Here is a 9,444-nt window from a genome sequence, read left to right as displayed (position 1 = left end):
ACGCGTCAAGTCGTCCAGGCACCAACGCGTCAAGTCGTCCAGGCACCAACGCGTCAAGTCGTCCAGGCACCAACGCGTCAAGTCGTCCAGGCACCAACGCGTCAAGTCGTCCAGGCACCAACGCGTCAAGTCGTCCAGGCACCAACGCGTCAAGTCGTCCAGGTACCAACGCGTCAAGTCGTCCAGGCACCAACGCGTCAAGTCGTCCAGGCACCAACGCGTCAAGTCGTCCAGGCACCAACGCGTCAAGTCGTCCAGGCACCAACGCGTCAAGTCGTCCAGGCACCAACGCGTCAAGTCGTCCAGGCACCAACGCGTCAAGTCGTCCAGGCACCAACGCGTCAAGTCGTCCAGGCACCAACGCGTCAAGTCGTCCAGGCACCAACGCGTCAAGTCGTCCAGGCACCAACGCGTCAAGTCGTCCAGGCACCAACGCGTCAAGTCGTCCAGGCACCAACGCGTCAAGTCGTCCAGGCACCAACGCGTCAAGTCGTCCAGGCACCAACGCGTCAAGTCGTCCAGGCACCAACGCGTCAAATCGTCCAGGCACAAACGCGTCAAATCGTCCAGGCACCAACGCGTCAAATCGTCCAGGCACCAACGCGTCAAATCGTCCAGGCACCAACGCGTCAAATCGTCCAGGCACCAACGCGTCAAATTGTCCAGGCACCAACTCGTCAAGTTGTCCAGTCACCAACGCGTCAAGTCGTCCAGTCACCAACGCGTCAAGTCGTCCAGTCACCAACGCGACAAGTGGTCCAGTCACCAACGCGACAAGTCGTCCAGGCACCAACGCGTCAAGTCGTCCAGGCACCAACGCGTCAAGTCGTCCAGGCACCAACGCGTCAAATCGTCCAGGCACCAACGCGTCAAATCGTCCAGGCACCAACGCGTCAAATCGTCCAGGCACCAACGCGTCAAATCGTCCAGGCACCAACGCGTCAAATTGTCCAGGCACCAACGCGTCAAGTTGTCCAGTCACCAACGCGTCAAGTCGTCCAGTCACCAACGCGTCAAGTCGTCCAGTCACCAACGCGTCAAGTCGTCCAGTGACCAACGCGTCAAGTCGTCCAGTGACCAACGCGTCAAGTCGTCCAGTGACCAACGCGACAAGTGGTCCAGTGACCAACGCGACAAGTCGTCCAGTCACCAACGCGTCAAGTCGTCCAGGCACCAACGCGTCAAGTCGTCCAGGCACCAACGCGTCAAGTCGTCCAGGCACCAACGCGTCAAGTCGTCCAGGCACCAACGCGTCAAGTCGTCCAGGCACCAACGCGTCAAGTCGTCCAGGCACCAACGCGTCAAATCGTCCAGGCACAAACGCGTCAAATCGTCCAGGCACCAACGCGTCAAATCGTCCAGGCACCAACGCGTCAAATCGTCCAGGCACCAACGCGTCAAATCGTCCAGGCACCAACGCGTCAAATTGTCCAGGCACCAACTCGTCAAGTTGTCCAGTCACCAACGCGTCAAGTCGTCCAGTCACCAACGCGTCAAGTCGTCCAGTCACCAACGCGACAAGTGGTCCAGTGACCAACGCGTCAAGTCGTCCAGTGACCAACGCGTCAAGTCGTCCAGTGACCAACGCGACAAGTGGTCCAGTGACCAACGCGTCAAGTCGTCCAGGCACCAACGCGTCAAGTCGTCCAGGCACCAACGCGTCAAATCGTCCAGGCACAAACGCGTCAAATCGTCCAGGCACCAACGCGTCAAATCGTCCAGGCACCAACGCGTCAAATCGTCCAGGCACCAACGCGTCAAATCGTCCAGGCACCAACGCGTCAAATTGTCCAGGCACCAACTCGTCAAGTTGTCCAGTCACCAACGCGTCAAGTCGTCCAGTCACCAACGCGTCAAGTCGTCCAGTCACCAACGCGACAAGTGGTCCAGTCACCAACGCGACAAGTCGTCCAGGCACCAACGCGTCAAGTCGTCCAGGCACCAACGCGTCAAGTCGTCCAGGCACCAACGCGTCAAATCGTCCAGGCACCAACGCGTCAAATCGTCCAGGCACCAACGCGTCAAATCGTCCAGGCACCAACGCGTCAAATCGTCCAGGCACCAACGCGTCAAATTGTCCAGGCACCAACGCGTCAAGTTGTCCAGTCACCAACGCGTCAAGTCGTCCAGTCACCAACGCGTCAAGTCGTCCAGTCACCAACGCGTCAAGTCGTCCAGTGACCAACGCGTCAAGTCGTCCAGTGACCAACGCGTCAAGTCGTCCAGTGACCAACGCGACAAGTGGTCCAGTGACCAACGCGACAAGTCGTCCAGTCACCAACGCGTCAAGTCGTCCAGGCACCAACGCGTCAAGTCGTCCAGGCACCAACGCGTCAAGTCGTCCAGGCACCAACGCGTCAAGTCGTCCAGGCACCAACGCGTCAAGTCGTCCAGGCACCAACGCGTCAAGTCGTCCAGGCACCAACGCGTCAAATCGTCCAGGCACAAACGCGTCAAATCGTCCAGGCACCAACGCGTCAAATCGTCCAGGCACCAACGCGTCAAATCGTCCAGGCACCAACGCGTCAAATCGTCCAGGCACCAACGCGTCAAATTGTCCAGGCACCAACTCGTCAAGTTGTCCAGTCACCAACGCGTCAAGTCGTCCAGTCACCAACGCGTCAAGTCGTCCAGTCACCAACGCGACAAGTGGTCCAGTCACCAACGCGACAAGTCGTCCAGGCACCAACGCGTCAAGTCGTCCAGGCACCAACGCGTCAAGTCGTCCAGGCACCAACGCGTCAAATCGTCCAGGCACCAACGCGTCAAATCGTCCAGGCACCAACGCGTCAAATCGTCCAGGCACCAACGCTTCAAATCGTCCAGGCACCAACGCGTCAAATCGTCCAGGCACCAACGCGTCAAGTCGTCCAGGCACCAACGCGTCAAGTCGTCCAGGTACCAACGCGTCAAGTCGTCCAGGCACCAACGCGTCAAGTCGTCCAGGCACCAACGCGTCAAGTCGTCCAGGCACCAACGCGTCAAGTCGTCCAGGCACCAACGCGTCAAGTCGTCCAGGTACCAACGCGTCAAGTCGTCCAGGCACCAACGCGTCAAGTCGTCCAGGCACCAACGCGTCAAGTCGTCCAGGCACCAACGCGTCAAGTCGTCCAGGCACCAACGCGTCAAGTCGTCCAGGCACCAACGCGTCAAGTCGTCCAGGCACCAACGCGTCAAGTCGTCCAGGCACCAACGCGTCAAGTCGTCCAGGCACCAACGCGTCAAGTCGTCCAGGCACCAACGCGTCAAGTCGTCCAGGCACCAACGCGTCAAGTCGTCCAGGCACCAACGCGTCAAGTCGTCCAGGCACCAACGCGTCAAGTCGTCCAGGCACCAACGCGTCAAGTCGTCCAGGCACCAACGCGTCAAGTCGTCCAGGCACCAACGCGTCAAATCGTCCAGGCACAAACGCGTCAAATCGTCCAGGCACCAACGCGTCAAATCGTCCAGGCACCAACGCGTCAAATCGTCCAGGCACCAACGCGTCAAATCGTCCAGGCACCAACGCGTCAAATTGTCCAGGCACCAACTCGTCAAGTTGTCCAGTCACCAACGCGTCAAGTCGTCCAGTCACCAACGCGTCAAGTCGTCCAGTCACCAACGCGACAAGTGGTCCAGTCACCAACGCGACAAGTCGTCCAGGCACCAACGCGTCAAGTCGTCCAGGCACCAACGCGTCAAGTCGTCCAGGCACCAACGCGTCAAATCGTCCAGGCACCAACGCGTCAAATCGTCCAGGCACCAACGCGTCAAATCGTCCAGGCACCAACGCGTCAAATCGTCCAGGCACCAACGCGTCAAATTGTCCAGGCACCAACGCGTCAAGTTGTCCAGTCACCAACGCGTCAAGTCGTCCAGTCACCAACGCGTCAAGTCGTCCAGTCACCAACGCGTCAAGTCGTCCAGTGACCAACGCGTCAAGTCGTCCAGTGACCAACGCGTCAAGTCGTCCAGTGACCAACGCGACAAGTGGTCCAGTGACCAACGCGACAAGTCGTCCAGTCACCAACGCGTCAAGTCGTCCAGGCACCAACGCGTCAAGTCGTCCAGGCACCAACGCGTCAAGTCGTCCAGGCACCAACGCGTCAAGTCGTCCAGGCACCAACGCGTCAAGTCGTCCAGGCACCAACGCGTCAAGTCGTCCAGGCACCAACGCGTCAAATCGTCCAGGCACAAACGCGTCAAATCGTCCAGGCACCAACGCGTCAAATCGTCCAGGCACCAACGCGTCAAATCGTCCAGGCACCAACGCGTCAAATCGTCCAGGCACCAACGCGTCAAATTGTCCAGGCACCAACTCGTCAAGTTGTCCAGTCACCAACGCGTCAAGTCGTCCAGTCACCAACGCGTCAAGTCGTCCAGTCACCAACGCGACAAGTGGTCCAGTCACCAACGCGACAAGTCGTCCAGGCACCAACGCGTCAAGTCGTCCAGGCACCAACGCGTCAAGTCGTCCAGGCACCAACGCGTCAAATCGTCCAGGCACCAACGCGTCAAATCGTCCAGGCACCAACGCGTCAAATCGTCCAGGCACCAACGCTTCAAATCGTCCAGGCACCAACGCGTCAAATCGTCCAGGCACCAACGCGTCAAGTCGTCCAGGCACCAACGCGTCAAGTCGTCCAGGCACCAACGCGTCAAGTCGTCCAGGCACCAACGCGTCAAGTCGTCCAGGCACCAACGCGTCAAGTCGTCCAGGCACCAACGCGTCAAGTCGTCCAGTCACCAACGCGCCAAGTCGTCCAGGCACCAACGCGTCAAGTCGTCCAGGCACCAACGCGTCAAGTCGTCCAGGCACCAACGCGTCAAATCGTCCAGGCACCAACGCGTCAAATCGTCCAGGCACCAACGCGTCAAATCGTCCAGGCACCAACGCGTCAAATCGTCCAGGCACCAACGCGTCAAATCGTCCAGGCACCAACGCGTCAAATTGTCCAGGCACCAACGCGTCAAGTTGTCCAGTCACCAACGCGTCAAGTCGTCCAGTCACCAACGCGTCAAGTCGTCCAGTCACCAACGCGTCAAGTCGTCCAGGCACCAACGTGTCAAGTCGTCCAGGCACCAACGCGTCAAGTCGTCCAGGTACCAACGCGTCAAGTCGTCCAGGCACCAACGCGTCAAGTCGTCCAGGCACCAACGCGTCAAGTCGTCCAGGCACCAACGCGTCAAGTCGTCCAGGCACCAACGCGTCAAGTCGTCCAGGCACCAACGCGTCAATCCGTCCAGGCACCAACGCGTCAAGTCGTCCAGGCACCGACGCGTCAAGTCGTCCAGGCACCAACGAGTCAAGTCGTCCAGGCACCAATGAGTCAAATCGTCCAGGCACAAACGCGTCAAGTCGTCCAGACACCAACGCGTCAAGTCGTCCAGGCACCAACGCGTCAAGTCGTCCAGGCACCAACGCGTCAAGTCGTCCAGGCACCAACGCGTCAAGTCGTCCAGGCACCAACGCGTCAAGTCGTCCAGGCACCAACGCGTCAAGTCGTCCAGGCACCAACGCGTCAAGTCGTCCAGGCACCAACGCGTCAAGTCGTCCAGGCACCAACGCGTCAAATCGTCCAGGCACAAACGCGTCAAATCGTCCAGGCACCAACGCGTCAAATCGTCCAGGCACCAACGCGTCAAATCGTCCAGGCACCAACGCGTCAAATCGTCCAGGCACCAACGCGTCAAATTGTCCAGGCACCAACTCGTCAAGTTGTCCAGTCACCAACGCGTCAAGTCGTCCAGTCACCAACGCGTCAAGTCGTCCAGTCACCAACGCGACAAGTGGTCCAGTCACCAACGCGACAAGTCGTCCAGGCACCAACGCGTCAAGTCGTCCAGGCACCAACGCGTCAAGTCGTCCAGGCACCAACGCGTCAAATCGTCCAGGCACCAACGCGTCAAATCGTCCAGGCACCAACGCGTCAAATCGTCCAGGCACCAACGCGTCAAATCGTCCAGGCACCAACGCGTCAAATTGTCCAGGCACCAACGCGTCAAGTTGTCCAGTCACCAACGCGTCAAGTCGTCCAGTCACCAACGCGTCAAGTCGTCCAGTCACCAACGCGTCAAGTCGTCCAGTGACCAACGCGTCAAGTCGTCCAGTGACCAACGCGTCAAGTCGTCCAGTGACCAACGCGACAAGTGGTCCAGTGACCAACGCGACAAGTCGTCCAGTCACCAACGCGTCAAGTCGTCCAGTCACCAACACGTCAAGTCGTCCAGGCACCAATGGTTCAAGCCTGGACGCCAATAGTTGGTCAAACCGACCAGGTGGTAGCGGGTCAAGCCATAAAGTCATTCGCAGACCAAATCGTTCAATCAGTAGCGAATCAAGCCATTTAATCATCACCGAATCAAACCGTCCAGTCAATAACTTGTCAAGCCTTAAGGTTTCAACTTGGAATTTAATGTCTGAAGGTAATAAATGTTACTGTCGTTGCTTTTGTATTGTCGTTTCTATACACAACTTGTTAATTTTTGCAGAGAAATTTCAACAAACTGTCATTATTATGTTGACTGATTTAAATTCAAAGTTTGACGAAATGTCAAAAGGTTTTGTTCAAAATGTTGAATTTTGTTCAACACAACCCAATAGCTTGAAACTACCAATTACGGATGAACCTGCACTACGAACTGTCGAAGAACTTCTTGAAAATGAAGAAGAGAAAAAGAACGCTGTAAGTGTATCAACAATTCGAGAACGATGATATGCGTACACGTTAGTTGAAATGCATTTGATATTAAAAATTAGATTGCGTTGTTTAAATCTTGGGAAGGAAAATTTTCCGACGACATTATCAGGAGAGCTTTAAGAAAAACCTTTGACCATGCTTTAGTGTTACAAATGAACTGGAATGGGGCGAATTTAAGTTCTGCAACAAGCTTATTTACTTGTAGAATTTGAGTATTATTTTCATATATTTTTGTCTTCAATATAGCTGCTGTTATGGCACATCCCAAATTAAGGAAGGCCACCGAATATGAGGTCGAATCCGTAGTTATAAAATGGCTAAAACACAAGGCTGATCGTAATGGCGGAAGACATAAACGACTGAAAAAAATAATCCCGTCCATATTGTTGACTCTGTAAACAGCGATGATGACGGACATTTTGATGAAGAAAAAAGCTTTCGAGATGACATAAACTCTGACATCGGGGATTTTCTTGATGATAGAAATAGCGATAAAAATCGAAACAGTGATGGACATTATTTTGAAATCGAACTCTCTGATGGATTGTTTAGATCACTCTAGTCTAACTGCTACCAAAAATAAATCTCAAACTTCAACAATTATTTTTAGCTAAGCGAGAAATATATTTTTAAGTACAAAACTCTACTTGCATTTTGTTAATTAACCCAGCAAATGGCGGGTAATTCAGATGTCCTCCGAAGCTTCACATTCAAAAAGTTAGCAGTTTAAATAGTTTCAAAGTTTCAAGCTTCAAATGTTAAAAAAAAAATAAAAAATATCATTTTGCACATATATTATAGCATTTTAATAACCAAAACAAATATCACTATTTTTAATAAAAGCTAAAACAGGTGGGGAAATTACGACCAACTAGAAACTGGAAAACTGACTATAAATAGGGCAGTGAGCCCAAAAGTATATGAATGGTAAACCGACCATTTACGCTCTAGTTAGCCAACCATTAAGCTGTCTGGTCGATAACCCTGTGTTACCCGACCATTAAAGTGTGTGCAAATCGACCTTTAATATACTCGTAAGCCGACCTTTAATGTACCCGGAAGCCAACCATTAAGATATGTGTAAGCGGACCCGACCATTAAGTTATGTGTGACCCGACCACTAAAGTATGTGTAAGCCAACCTTTAATATACCCGTAAGCCGACCTTTAATGTACCCGGAAGCCGACCATTAAGATATGTGTAAGCGGACCCGACCATTAAGTTATGTGTAAGCCGACCTTTAATATACCCGTAAGCCGACCTTTAATATACCCTTAAGCCGACCTTTAATGTACCCGAAAGCCGATCATTAAGAGTTTAAATAGACGCTAATACGACTACTTACGGACGATTAAGCGACTCTTAACCAACGCGTAAACCAACCATTATCCAACTGGTAAGTACACCATTAAACGACTACTAACAAACCTGAAACAGTCAATTAAAGAACTGTTGAGAAAGCCGACTTCGGTAGGTAATAAAATTCCGGTTGGGGTAACGTAGTTATCAGAGTCGGCAACAGCTAATTTTCAGTGACGGCAAAACAATGTCGGCCGACAGTCGGGCCGACCTTCATATGACCCGGACATTTCGAAGGTTCAAAGTAAAGCCCACCGACGCTTTTGCGTTAATGTCGGTTGGACCTCTTACCGACTGCGTCGGTCCAACGTCGACTTTGTTACAGGGGTTGCTGACGGGGACGGAGGAAAATACGTTATTCCTTTTAACCTCTGTCGCTATGACCCGCCACTTCTTTCATTCTCCTCCGTCCCGTGGAAGGGGATCTCGTAGCAGGATGAAACCTAAGAGAATCATTGAAATCAAATTTGAGCGAAGCAGGATCAAATTTACTACAAAAGGCTAGCCAACACTTGGCTCAACAACAAACGGGCCAAGGACTTCGCAGAAAGCTGAAGCCTAAAAAGCGATCAAAAAAGAGAAAAAGAACGAAAACCGATTTTCTCGATTTAAAATAACAATGGTTGAAGGAATGATGTCTGAACTGGATTTGTTCGCGGAGCCACCAACAAATTACAACATAGAAAATAGTGATTATGCTATGTATAAAGCTTTGGCTTCGCTTTCTGATGATGGACCAATTGAATTTTTTATCCCTGGATCTAATGACGTCTTTATGGATTTGTCTAAAACCTTATTGCAAGTTCGAGTCAAACTAGTTAAGGAGGATGGATCTTCTTTAACTTCCCAAGACAAGGACGTTGGTCCTACAAATTTATTACACGCATCTTTATTTAGTCAAGTTGACGTATTTTTTGGAGATACGCAAGTTAATACACCAACGAATGCCTACCCATATTTGGCATTTTTTGAAACACATTTAAACTATGCTACAAGTGCCAAAAAGTCCTATCTTTCTTCAAAAATGTATTACAAAGACGACCCTGTGGACGCTAGTAAAATGTTATTACCCGCGTCAAACAACGACAAGAATGGAATGCTGAAACGAAGAGATCGGGCTGCCCTATCGAAACGCATTGATATGTTGGGTGATTTACATTTGGATGTATGTCGAATGAGTCGATTTCTCATTAATAATATTGATGTACGGTTTCGCTTCATAAAGTCAGTTAATGAATTTGCAATTATATCTACAGCAGCACTTAATCCTAAATTTAAAATTAAAATTGACGATGTTACATTATTTATAAACAAGATTAAAATAAATAATGAGATTATGTTAGCTCAAGCGATGGTACATGAAAAGCACAATGTAATTTATCCAATTAACAGAACAGTGTTAAAA

The sequence above is a fragment of the Phalangium opilio genome, unplaced genomic scaffold (genome assembly GCF_054372755.1).
Source record: "Phalangium opilio isolate 3A_F unplaced genomic scaffold, DU_Popi_V2 ptg000487l_1, whole genome shotgun sequence".
NCBI classification, from domain to species: Eukaryota; Metazoa; Arthropoda; class Arachnida; order Opiliones; family Phalangiidae; genus Phalangium; species Phalangium opilio.
This window is presented reverse-complemented; position numbering follows the sequence as displayed.